The sequence below is a fragment of the Crocodylus porosus genome, unplaced genomic scaffold (assembly GCF_001723895.1).
Source record: "Crocodylus porosus isolate Cpor-Errol unplaced genomic scaffold, CroPor_comp1, whole genome shotgun sequence".
In the NCBI taxonomy this organism is placed as follows: domain Eukaryota; kingdom Metazoa; phylum Chordata; order Crocodylia; family Crocodylidae; genus Crocodylus; species Crocodylus porosus.
In genome coordinates, this window is record NW_017728949.1 from 41,487,745 (window position 1) to 41,501,791 (window position 14,047).

The 14,047-nt window shown below is 38.3% G+C and overlaps 1 pseudogene; it reads left to right on the plus strand.

Annotated features, from left to right (window-relative positions):
- The window catches only part of LOC109322484, a 281,987-nt pseudogene that overhangs the window by 66,246 nt on the left and 201,694 nt on the right, over window positions 1–14,047 (plus strand).

Genomic DNA, 14,047 nt, shown 5'->3' on the forward strand with positions numbered 1-14,047 from the left:
AACTTCCAAGGGAAGTGGTGCTGGCTCCTACCCTGGAGGTCTTTAAGAAGAGGCTTGATGCCTACCTGGCTGGAGTCATTTGAGCCCAGTTTTTCTCCTGCCAAGGCTGGGGGTCAGACTTGAAGATCTACAAGGTCCCTTCCAACCCTACTTCTTTGATTCTATGATGTGGAAGAAGGAGACTGACTGGGACTGGGGGATTGGTAGATGACTGGTAGATCAGAGAATATGTTTCTCATTGCTTAGATTTGTTAAGGATAGGATTGTAAATCTTGAGCTTACTGTATAATTCAATCAGATCTACCACCATAATTGTAAACTTAATTTAGGAATTGAGAGAGGAAGGGAAATAACATGCACCTCAGTGGTGTTCTGTGCCTATGATTATTTTTCTCAAGTTGGCAGCCAGCAGTGTTACTATGGCATAACTAAAGATAGGATTTATGGATGGAGATCACCCCAGTAGCACTTGACAAAGTTGTAATGGCAGCAGAGCATGGCCACCTGTGTCAGGTGTGCTTGATAAAGCAAAGAAATCTCCCTGGACTATGAGAGTACCATTTCTGAGAGAGGCTGTTTTCCTTTGGGGCTGAGTAAGTATTGTGGCAGATTAGTTGAAAACTATAGTTTCGTTGTGATACAGAATAGAAATGCTTAAGTGCTGCTGCTAACATATAATTTCAACAATATCCATTACATTTATTTAAGTTAAATGTGCCTAAAATGTTAAATAGAGTTTCCAAAAATATTCACCAAGGTGGTTTTTAATATCTGTATGTATTGAAAAACATGGATTTTTGACTGAAAAGAATCACTGTAAATTTAGTGGTTTGCTATAACTGGAACTGTAGTCTTCACACTTTTAAAACAACAACAATGGTGCATATTATTACATTATTTAATTTATATAGCTTCTCTTTCCTACCAAAATTATCATGGTTATGTTAATCAGAATTAAAACACATTCAGTATGTCAGAAGATAGCAGATTATCTCCCTCATAAGCTACAGTCACATCAATGTGTAAATGAAGCAAGTTCATCTTTAAAAAGTTAATAGCTATGGGCATTCATAGATGACACATTGAAGTGGGTTAAATGCCCTTTTGCACTTCTTTAATGATGTTGCTGTTTGCAAATTCAGCGTTGTATTGTGTGTTATGTTCTATATAAATGGAGTGACTGTGACGTAGATGATTACATGGTCAGATGGGTGGCAACTTGGCTTAGAGGTTGCACTCAGAGAGTGGTGGTAGATGGGTTGGTATCAACTTGGAAAGGTGTGAGCAGTGGAGTCCCACAAGGCTCGGTCTTTGGACTGGTGCTGCTCAATGTCTTCATCGGTGACTTGGATGAGGTCGTATAAAGCACTCTGTCCTAATTCGCAGATGATACCAATTTTGGGGGTAAAGTTAACACACTTAAGGGTAGGGAATGAATCCAGGTGGATCTATCTGGACAGGTTGGAAAAGTGAGAATAGGATGCAGTTCAATAAACACAAATGCAAGGTGCTGCACCTAGGGAGAAGGAACATGCCAACATGCTTACAGGCTGGGGGAGGACCTTCTCAGCAGCAGAAAGGGATCTTGGAGTCACTGTTGACTCCAAGATGAACATGAGTCATCAATGTGATGAAGTGATCAGTAAAGCTAATAGCACTTTAACATACAATAACAGGTGCATGACAAACAGATCCAAGGAGGTGATACTTTGCCTTCATGCAGCATGAGTCAGGCTGCAGTTGGAGTACTGTGTTCAGTTTTGGGTGCCATATTTCAAGAGGGATGTGGACAAGCTTGAGAAGGTTCAGAGGAAAGCCACTCATATGGTTAGGGGCCTGCAGGCAAAGACAAGGAGAGATTGAGGGCCCTGGATCTCTTCAGCCTCCTCAAGAGAAGGCTGAGAGGTGATCTTGTGGCTGCCTACAAATTCATCGGTGGTGGGGGATAGCAAGGAATAAGAGATGCTCTGTTTACCAGGGTACCGCTTGAGGTAACTAGGAACAATGGCCACAAACTGATGCAGAGCAGATTTAGGTTAGACATCAGGAAGAACTATTTTACAGTAAGGATTGCCAAAATCTGGAATGGGCTTCCAAGGGAGGTGGTGCTGTCCCCTACCTTGGGGGTCTTTAAGAGGAGGCTAGATATACACCTGTCTGGGGTCATCTGACCCCAGTGCTTTTTCTTGCCCAGGGCAGGGGGTCAGACTCCATGATCTGCACAGGTCCCTTCTGACCCAAACATCGAGGAATCTACGAATTCCAGCTGCAGTAGCAAATTCAGCTATGTAATGTGCCTTAAATGACTTTGTGGCACAGCAAACTAAAATACCTCTGAGGAATTTTAGTTTGCTACCCTACAGCCATGGAGGGCTCTGTGTGGCTCAGGAGCTATGCAGACAGCCCCAGCAGGCAGCCTGGCAGCAGCCCAGGAAGGCAGGCTGTACTGAAGGAAAAAGAAAAAGAAGAAAGCCTGATATTTTTTTCTTCTCTGGAGCCTGCCTGCCTGTCTGAGCAGCGCTGGAGCCCGGTGCTTTCCTTCACAGCTGCGGTGCCCCCTGGGACCACCTGAGCTGGGTCCCTGCGGGCAGGTGCTGCCCGGTGGGGAGGGGGTGCCACTGCCACAGAAGGAAGCACAAACCCCCACAACAGCCCAGGGACTGCTTGGCCTGCTGGCAGCTCACTCTCCCTTCCCTGCTACCAGAGAAGCAGGTAAGGATAGAGTGTACATGACATGGTGGTTTATTTTGCCCTAAATTGAAGTGTAAGGGTGGCCAGAGCCTGGAATAGGCTTCCCAGAAAGGTGGTGCTCTCACCTTCCCTGGAAATCTTCAAGAGGAGACTGGATAGGCACCTGGCTGGGGTCTTATGACCCCTGCCACCCCCAGTGCTCCTTCCTCCCCATGGCAGGGGTTCGGACTAGATGATCTGTCTAGGTCCCTTCTGACTCATTGATTCTATGATTCTATGATTTATACCCTTGTGTCATCTACAAATGCCCTATAGTATCAACAATGATGCTAAACTCAGCCTAAAAAATCTAATAGTAAAAGTATTGTAACAATTAGGACTTTCTGTTTCACCGTGATCCAAATGGAGTTTTGCTACACGTCATTACAGTAGCATATGCTATAAATATGTTCCACTACTTTTTATTTTGAGACCACAAGATTTTGATGTAAATATAATTGTGACATATGCTTTACTTGAAAGCCATAGCAAGACTATTTGTCTGCCTTTCCATGTATTTAGAATGATACTAGGATTCCTTTTTGTTTGCCACTGGTAAATAAAGAATGGAGTATGAAATACATGTTTCTGCAAAGTGCAGGGAAAGAATATAGGCAGGGCTGCACAATTGCTGCTTTGTGCTATTGTGTGCACATTGTGAACTGACTCTCAAAGCCAGAAATGCCTTAAGCTTTAGTGTAAATGCCATCCCTACCCTGCACATTTAAACAAATCCAAACTTTTCCACAGTTTGAGAATGTACAACTCTCCTTGTTCATCTTTTCTCTAGAGCATCTCACCAGGTTAGGTGAAAACTACTGGCGGAGATATTCCTTTTCTACCCACACATTTTTGCACCCTCCAATGGAGTAAACATTTAAGAAAAACCTCTGAAAGAGATAAAAACAACTATAAAATTCCTGAATGTGCATTTTTCTTACCATCTCCTAATTACCTACTGATACCCATAAAATGCGTCAGTCAGAGTATCAAGTTATCACTAATCTCAGTGCTCATTCATAGGTCACAGTTAGAACAGCTATGGCTGTGGGATGCACTGTCTTTGAGGTAGGGAATGCTGGAACAGAGAAAAGTCAGGTAAAGTAAACTTTGCTTTCAAATACTTTCCAAAATCACCCATATTTCTTGCTAATTACATGTTTTAAAATGAAGTAGAAATATTTTGGTGATACATTATGTGTAGCAAATTCACTTTTTAAAACGCATTAACAACATGAGAGCAGAGTCTGACAGCAGAGTCATGGTAAGGTAAATGAAATCAACTGGTGTGTTATGCATATCTGATTCTGTAACGTGTTCTATAAATGTGACTACATTGAAGTTAGCTCATTTTCTAATTCATTTTGAGCCATTCTTTTTAGATACCATTTTTCAATTTTTTTGTTCTTTCTTTGCATCATATTTCTCACTGTATATTCCATCACATTTATTGCCCTGTTACTTCTTAGCTGTCCAGTTGAAGCTAAACAGAAGCACTTTATTTTTCATTAACATGCTTATGGTATGCAAGGTTTATAATAAAAATAGCTTTCACTTCTATATCATCTTTAAGCCTGAAAATTTGCTTTATTTATCTGTTGAAATCAACCCTTACTTAAATAAAAATTGTATCAAATGCCTGCTTTAATGCCACAAGAAATAGACAAAGTAATCATAAATGGACTAAGCCCATACCAAAAAGCCTAAGATCAAGCCTTAATGACATCTTCCAAGAATAACCAGAGCCTGATTTATAGGATCTCTGATTCTGTTAAATACATTCCATAGAACAGTTTCAGGAAAGTAGATCCATGGGACCTTTGAACTGAGTATTTTTTTTCTGTCCCAATCCACATGAAATCTAAGGATTAAGGCCTAGAACAACTTGGGTGACCTTAAAAGACTTAGAGAGACATGGTAGGAAGGGGAGGAGAAGACTGCCACTTCACATACTTTAGTCTTAGATTAAATAATGAGGGGTAATTCATCCTCAAAACACCTGTATTTTTCTGTACTTTATAGATGTATGTACCAAGGCACAGAAATCCCAAAAGAGTTTTTAATTTCACACAAATGGTGCATTGTTGATTCAGGAACAGAACTCAGGAATCTTCATTTCCAGTCTCGTGTTTGATGTTTCATGACCAGGCTAATATCAAAATTTGTTTTAATTTTTGTAAAATTTTGTTTATGTACCTACAGCCTCTTAAACAAATACCAGTGAAATGCAAAACTTGGATACGGGAGCTTGGTCTTACGGGAGCTTGGTCTTACAAAATTCACTTGTGGTGCCAATTGCCTCCTTTTAGATTTGTTTCATATGTGTGGCTCTGAAGTTGATGAACTTTCTCCCAAATCAGAGACAGGGAAAACATAACTTTGTTGGCTGCATTGTGTCTTTTAGATACAAAAGGTATTGCACAAGACCTACTCCAACATGCAGTTAAGGCCATTATGGAGTGATATCAACCCTAAGGCTGTCACTACAGATGAACATTCTGGGTTTCTTCATCCAGCAGTAAGGGAGTGGAAAGATGATATTCCCAAGAATATGCTCAAATTACATTAGCCAAATTTAATATCTGAACCTAGTGTGGTTATGTCTAATGGGAATTTACTTTCTGATTTCAATTGAAAGGCTTGTTTCCATCTACTATGAGAGAACTTTCTGTCATAGCATGTGATGACCCCAAATGGATTGTGCTTGATGGGGATATTGAGCTTATGTGGATCGAATCATTGAACACACTTATGAATGACAATGAGGTTTGTGTGAATCAAACTAACTAATAATCTGCTTCTGTGGAATGTTTTCAATACATTTTTGTATCACAAAACCCCTTCCTTTAAATCAATATCAACAAATATACAATGGACAAGGCTTTTTATGAGAATCTACTTATGTACTTAGTTTAATTATTGGAGGGAAATTAATGTAAATGTACACATGTGAGCAAATGTGTGTTTTATCATGATGAAATAATTAGACAGTGAGAGCCAAAATCTCTTCCCCTACAATGACTTTCAAACTGAATATTGTGGTCTCTCTGAATATGTTTGGTGTTTTCTGAAAGGTGCCTGTCACTTTAACAAAAGTGAAATGCAAAGCAAAAGTGGAAGGGTCAGAGTTCAACCTGGGAAGAGGGTGTGGCAGAAAGCTGAATTGTTCTGTATTTTCTGTATCATCTTAATTGATTAGAATATCACCTTTATTCACTACAGAGACACTACCTTTCTTTATGATGGATACAACAGCAGGAGAGCAAACTGTTGAAATTGATACACTTTGTGCAGACCTAAAAGGAGATTTTTGCCCTAATTTCACACAATAGTAGAAACTTCCTTTAAATTTTCCTAACCAGCTGCTAGAATAGCTCTTGTTGTTAGATTGTAAGGGCTCTATTGTGGCTTTTAAGCCAGAGCCCGCAGTAGGGGATGTGTAGAGATGCACCGTCCCTGAGAAGCTCCTGGAGGAATTGTGCTTGAGGACAAGTATGATTATTGAAGTCTAAAAATGGAACAGGGCCATTTGTAATCACCCAGCCATTCTCTCTGCCAATGCAGGATAGTTCCCTCCCAGACATTCCTAGTTCTTTGTCCAGTCTAATTTTTAAAGTCCCAAGTGTTGGGGTTTCCAACACTTCCCTTGGGAATTTATTACCTCTTTTTTCTGTTGTGGGAGATCACATAGCAGCAGCCATGATGACACCTCTCAGTACAATGTAGCGTGAACACCTTTTGCACTGACATCTGCTTACTAGTCAGTTGGTGAGGAAGGAGAGGTGGGGCAGGGGCCGCAGGGTCTTAAGATATGCTAGAGTGTTTGGTGTTCCACTTGCCCTGAGACAGCAAGAAGTAGTTTTTTGATGTTTTCACCTTTTAAACAGTGTTTCATTTTGTTCAGTGTATGATACGATGTAGAATTGTTAAGCTATATAATTCAGTGAGTTTAATTTATGGTTCATTCCAAAAAGTTACCTCATTTTCTGGGTGGCAACAACTCTGCCAACCAGTTAAACTGGTGAGAAAATTCTAGTGTGTTTTGTTCTCTTTTTAAAGGCTGATAAAACCTTCCCTGTATTATTTTTCATTCAGTGAATGATAATTTTGCATTAGTTTATCCTGATAACTTTTGATATTGCAACTGTACTTGGGCTTCAATGATCAAATAAATTATAGTAAAATTTTAATTATTTGTAAAGCAGCCATAGAACTTTCTCAAGTAATTTTCATCTGTAGTGTAGACTTGACCTCAGTCCTTTAAAGATTCACTCATACTTAATTTTAAGCATGATCCTATGGATCTAGTGTAAGCAATCCTGTGGATCTTGAATAAGCAATATAATGCACATGTATAATGGTAAACTCAGAGCTTACAAGGTCCACAGGATAAGCTTTGACAGAGAGACCTAAGATGTGACAGGATAGGCTTGTGGACTTCTAAAGTACTGTGAACGTTGTAATCCCTATGGATATTGGTCTTCTCACGTGAATAGTGCAAATGGGATTTGCCCCCATGCTAAGAAGTATGTAATTTACTACAATGCACAAATCCTTAAATAATGATTTATAATAGTCATGCAAAAAGAACTAATCCATAAGGATTAAACTACTGCTGGCATATTTACTAGATTTTTTAGAAGCACCGTATAAAACAAGCTATAAGTTTTAATGTATTCTGTGAACAAAATATAGTTTAAAAATTGGCATCTTTTCATTTTGAAAACTGTTTTATTTCCATAATGAAATGTAGCTTGTTGTCTTAACCTCAATTTAAGAGAGAAAAAAATATTCTAGCCTACGATTAGCAGAGGAAATTTCAGGCCAAGCAAGACCTTACTGTGTAAGTTTTGTAGGAGAAAAAAACAAGTTTGCTTAGAAGGGGAAATTCCTCAGACTTGTTATGATTTCCATAGCTACATGAAAAATGGAAAAATCATCAAAACGCTTGCAGTTTTTTTAATATCTGTGGTACTGGAAATCCTTGGTGGAAAGATAGATTTGTTCAAGTGACCACAGTAGTGTTTCATGAAAAAGTTTTATAACATTAGTTGTATTTGAAATGGCAAAGTATTTGGATATGACATAAGCTTTGGTTACATACAAACATGGAACTGTGAAAGTGAGTTCTTAAAATGATTTTGTATTTAGGTTCTAAATCTAGCAAGTAATGAACATATTTTATTAACGTCATCCATGTGATTAGTATTTAAAATCAGTCATCTTCAGGCAGCAACTCCAACCACAGTATCGAGAGATGGTATCCTCTGTGTGAATGCACAATACTTAGGCTGGAGTCTGAGAGTATGATTAGCAGATTAGCCTACTAAAAAAGGATGGCAATTTATAAAAACCAGAATGAAGGCAGAAGGATTTTGTATAGCTTTTTACCAGATTTACACAAGTATAACTGATGATTATCTGACAATGTAACTAAAATGCTTGTTTCTGACAATGTACCTGAGATCAGAGTCTGGTACCACATGCTTCAGTTTAATAGGGCTAGATTGTATGAAGCTGCAGTGTCTTAGGAAGGAACACTGAAGAGATTTTCCCTCTGAGAGATGCACAAAATCTCCAATGCTGCTCTTGGCATATGGTGGTGAGGTGGCCCATCTTTTCCATTTATCAGACTGCTCTTCCTTTATCTTTTGCCATTGCCAAATCTACTTTGCAGTTTGATGTGGAACTGAGGGAGTAAGCATAATCCCTGTGCACAGTCCTACCCAGTATGACTCCCTCTTCCTCCTTCTGTGAACCAAAGACTAAAGCATTCATACACACACACAAATATAGGTATATATACACTATGAATGACATAGGCCAGCATTTATTCATCACAATGGATTTTTAATAGGGTTATTTTGTAATCTACACATTCCCCATTTGCTGTTCTGTATTACTTCTGTAAAACATTTTTGTATATACTGTTCAAAAATGTTTGTGCATCATCAGACAAAACTCTTGGGGTAGAAGTGATATCTTTTATTAGACCAACTAACAATAGCAAAAAAACCCCCAAAATTCTTTGCAAGTTTTGGGCCCAAACATCCTTCCTCAGACATAGGAGAATTCAAAGATAGTAAAAGTTCTACCAAGTAGAAATGAAACTTCATCTTGCAGAGGAGAGGTAAAAGATGGTAGCATTCCCTTGAGTATAACAGTCCATTTTAAAAAAGGTTGCTCTGTCAGTATGCAAAGTAGGCACAGGCAATAAGTTGAAGCCATCTCGTTATCTAATGAGGTCCATTACAGGCAGGGTGTTGAATTGTGCTTCTGTCTTGTTCAGCTGTGAAGTTTTCATTTCAAAATGGCTAATTACAATATCTTCCATGTTTTAGGGACATTGGTGTTAGCTGTGTTGGTCTAAAAGCGTAGGCAGAAAAAACTCTTGGGGTAGAAGCAATATCATTTATTGGATCAACTTTTGTAGGAGTTACTCAGGGCTAAATTTTTCACTCCTGTAGTGACTTTATAACCATTTTGCCACCCCTCAATATCCCTTTATTTAAATATGGATCTTCGCCATGTATTATTTACAGCTGTTTCTAATATTTGCTAGATGGACAGTTATGGTCCATAGTTGGGCATGGTTCACAGCCTCATTGTGGCGTTAACAGAGCATTATTTATGTCACCATATGATTTCTATTGCAAGCTGATTTGAAAAAGGAATTTCTGTTAATAAGTTAAAATGAATTAGGAACTTTGGTCAAATTGATACTGAGAACACGTGTGTACAATTCCATTCACATCAGTTAGGTTGCACCTGTTTGTGCCAGTTCTGAATATGGCCTGCTGAATTCTTCTTCAAAAATAAATAAAATAAATGAGAGCACTGCAGTGCAAACATGCATCTGCAAATATTGCCAGTCACAAAGTTAAACCTTTGGAGCAGAGACAATGGAGAAGATTTGTCAAGTTGTACAGTTGTTACCGATAGATGACATTGTCTGCCAGCTTTACATATTCTCGGCTTCTTTTTATGGGCCACAAGAGTCATATTTTCTGTCATTTGCAGTGTGAGGCTTGGAACATTTTTTGGCAAAGTCAGGGAGACTGGAGTGTTGAAAGTGAGCCAGCACAGTCAGGCAGCTGCTTTTTTATTTGAATTTCAGACTAGTTTTTGCAGCTGATAGGTTGTGAAAATTGCATTGTATCCTGTTGATATCTACATGCTTTGGTTTGTGGTTGAATTAGTGGCTACTGCTCAGGGAGTAGCCACAGTCCCAAGCAGAATCCATCTGGACCTTTCCATGGAAGATGTTGATAAAATTGCCTGTGTGGTAAGCGCATTGCATGCCTCATCCTGCAAGGTGCTGTGCCTCTGTATATTCTATTGGGAAAGCAGTAGCAGCATTATGCCATCATTCAATAATACTATATTAAGTGAAACAAATTAAATGAGTGGAAATGCTAAATTAATACTCTTAGTTAAATTCTACAATCAGATGTAAGAGCAGAGTTTCCAGCAATAAGGATTAATCATGACAGCAGTATAAATTCTCAGTATCTGACATTATTCTCTCCATTGTTACTTGTTCTATATATCTAGATATGTGATTCTTGGACTGACACTCACAAAGTGCAGTCTGAAAAAGCAAATCTTACCATCCTGTTTGATAAGTATGTTCCATATTGTCTTGAGCAATTCCAGTGCAACCTCAAAACTGTCATTCCCATTCCTAAAAACAGTATGGTCCAGGTAACAATAACAGAACCTCCACTATGCTACTTCCCATTAGATCTGATTTATTTAAAAGAACATCTCCAATTTGGTGTGATAAAACATCCTGATAAGGACTGTCTGATTTTATCTGTGACATTTTCTAGCAAGTTTTTTTTTTATTTTGCAATTTCATCCTAGTCTGAAAACATCTTTAAATAGTAGCTGCCACCCAGTTACAGTGCTCAGGCTAGCAAACAGTCCTAGAGTACTAATGACACTACTCACACTAATAGCTAGATAAACACTCTCATTGCCTTGCCAGGTCTAGGAGTACTAATATTGGCTAAATTCATCATTTATTTTTATTTCATATAAACTAGGGGTACACTCTTTCTCACACTCACATCCCCACACCCTCTTCAACTGCTACAGAGTGAAATGGCAGCCAATAGTAAGTTACCTTAGTATATATTATATATGAGTAAGTACCATGTTTCCTTCCATCCACTTCCAGAGCACTCATTTTTATTCATATCGACTTTTGTCAATTCACTCAGCCTCTGACTGGTTTGCTATTGTTACCCCAAATTAACCAGATCTACTTTTGGCCAAAGGTCTGTCTCCCCAACATCAATTTAATGCACTTTGTCCACTTGCCTGAGCACAAAGGGAAACATTTAATAAATGATAAAAAGAACACATTCTGCCCTCCAGAGCAAAGAAAGGAGTTGTGGCGTAAGAAATAAGGTGAAAACGTATTACTAATCCTTCTTTTTATGCAGTGTTTATGAGAGCAACCCTAAATGATGTAACTTGATGTGAACTCAATTTCAAGTCAGATATCCACATTATGACTCCCTGGTAGATTCAGCTCTGAGTACAGCTGAATCCCTCTAGACTATTTATGGCTTTATCCCTCTTGACTACTACAGGACCTGCACTAACTCCACTAGGAACTACTCTTTTCAGCACTGACTTTTCATAAAGTTTCATTTATCCAAAATAAACCAATATCTTAGCTGATGTATGGTTTATTTATACAAGGAGCCAAGCAGTACACAATCGGCCCATGTCCTTGGATTCCTGTGCCCACTAACATTCATCTATTATCGCTTGTCAGTGCCTAGAGAGTGAATTCTTTGGTGAATTCTTTTCCTTTTGTGTGAGTCACTGTTTTAAGAATCAGTATTCACCTCAGAAAACCCAACAGGGCTGGAAAATATAATCCTTTGTAAGCAAGAAGTATAACAAGTGATTAGGATGTTGTTGTTTCAGAGCAATACAGTGTCTTTATTCATATGCATGTCTCTCTTTCAAAGGTTTTTTCTCTCCATGAAATATCCCTATTTCTTTTCAGATTCCAGTTTTTTAATTTGCTTTAGTTCTGTTATAACGTAAATTGGCCCTCTTAAAATTCAAAAATTCCTCTGCCAAATATTTCAGTTTCTCCAACTAATTTTACTAAAATGTTTTGTTGCTTAATCTGAGACAGTTTCACAACACATCATGAAAATCTTTCTGTACACTGTTCGAGTGTTTTGCAAATAGACCTAAATCCAAGTAAATATTCAGGGTCAAACCTGAATTAATAACTGGGACAGCTTAGAGCAAAGAAAACAAACAGCCCTAGCCGTGTTTACAGGATGGGACGTTTTTCTTGTCAGTGCAAGGTAGGATACTTCAGGAGGATTAGTGGAATAACGTGGGGAAAGCACTGTGCTCTGCCTCTCCTACTGACAGGAGCCGTGACTGCTAGAAGGCCTGATCTCACCCTAGCTAGCAGATCATGTTTCCTTGGGACTAGTGTTACAGACAGGTGTCTGTGCTGTCCAAAGCAATATGTCCTTTTCCTTCCCTCTCCTACCTCCATTTCTCAAGCCAAGCTGTAAATCATGCATCTTTAAGAACTCATTGTCAAATATCCTTTTGACATATACTAGGAGATTCTGAATATTTACACAAAACTGCAATATTCCTTTTCCAAATTAAAGCCTGCTGTTCTTCTCTAGAATTCATGAGAACTTGTTACAGTATGCATGTACTGCCTTTTAATGTATGAATGGCAAAGAAAAGAACCCAGTGATTTTTGTGATTTCATGAGGCAATTTGTCAGATGATTCTTTATGCCTCAGAAGCACAGTTCGCTTGCTGCCATCTTTTATACGGGCAGCAATTTGTTCTTCGTGTTGAGCAACCGCACGTTCTGGTGGAGGGAAGGGAGTTCTCAAGGTAAAAAAATTAAGAGAATTATTAAATTCTCACTGAATGAAAAAAAAGCCTGCTGGAGTTATAAGTGACTTGCTGGCACCGTTCAGAAGCGAGGAAGCCTGCAGTTGGTCAGTTCTACTTCGATCAGTAATGATCATGTCAAACAGTAGGAATTACTGTAGAGAGGGCTTCCAGGACATATGGATAATTAGACCAAATCCCCCATAAATTTAAAAAAAACCCACCCCTATTTCGCAGACTTTTTTGTATGAAAGTGTAGTTGTTATACTCTTTAGTGAGTTTCAGAGTAAGTCACTGAGGATATATATTTTATTTAACTATCTGGATCAAATGGTTCCACTGTGAAAAAGAATGGGCAGAAGTTAAAAACAAAACTTTTTTAATAATAGACTAGAGATAGGGTCAAACTGCAACATTCAAATTGGACTTGGGCTTTTGAACACTGAAAAAGTTCTGTTGTGTTTGTTCCAGGGCTTTGTTTCAGGAAGATTTCTCACATGTATAATAAAATTACATTTATTTACACCCATGCATCAATAGGCAGATGTACTTTTCTTTGGAAGAAAAATATTAATTTAATTTTATTTCTAATTTTTAAATCATTTTCTAGTTTTCTTCACAGCGGTGCTATAAGACTTCATGTTTGGTAAATCTCTCTTCTACCTTTATTAAAGGTGCTATAGAACTGGAAACTGCTATTGGTATCATATTAATAACATACAAAATTGGCGAGGACTTTAATAAAACCTTTTTCTTCTGTTTTCCTTTATTAAAGACTTTGTGCTTATTACTGAATCGTCTTCTAATACCAGAGAACACTTCCCCGACTCTCCTTGTGAGCTCTGAGATATAGTTTCATCTGGGCCTTTGGGGGAGTGCTCTCCTCCAAGATCAGGTGAGTGTCTGAATTCAGAGAAGGATATCTGAATATGCCATCCACTTTCCACATATGTACTTGTTGTGATTCTCATGTAACTTAGTGCATTCTGGGTTTTGTTTGAAACTGGAAATGATGAAATATTATGAAAGCAGCTATTATTGTGAAGTGCAGTAGATGCAAAATATGAAGTCCTATCATGAATTTTAGACCAATTTTTAGATGCAAGTTGGTTCAGTTAAGTTTGAGGTAGACCTTAACATACATGTAAAACATACGTGCTCATTGACATGCAACCCATGAACTGTTCAAGACTGCTTGCCTATCTCTAGTGTTGTGTACCGTATAAATGATAACAGAGACTAGCCACATTTCTTGATTTTTTTCTTACCTGGAATTGGTTATCCCATAGAATTTAGTAAGTGGTGGATCAAAGAAATGAGAACAATAAAATTTCTTTCCCAAAGGACAATTTTTGATTACTTCATTGACCCTAAAACAAAGAAATGTATTCCATGGGCATAAAAAATTCCAGACAGAAAT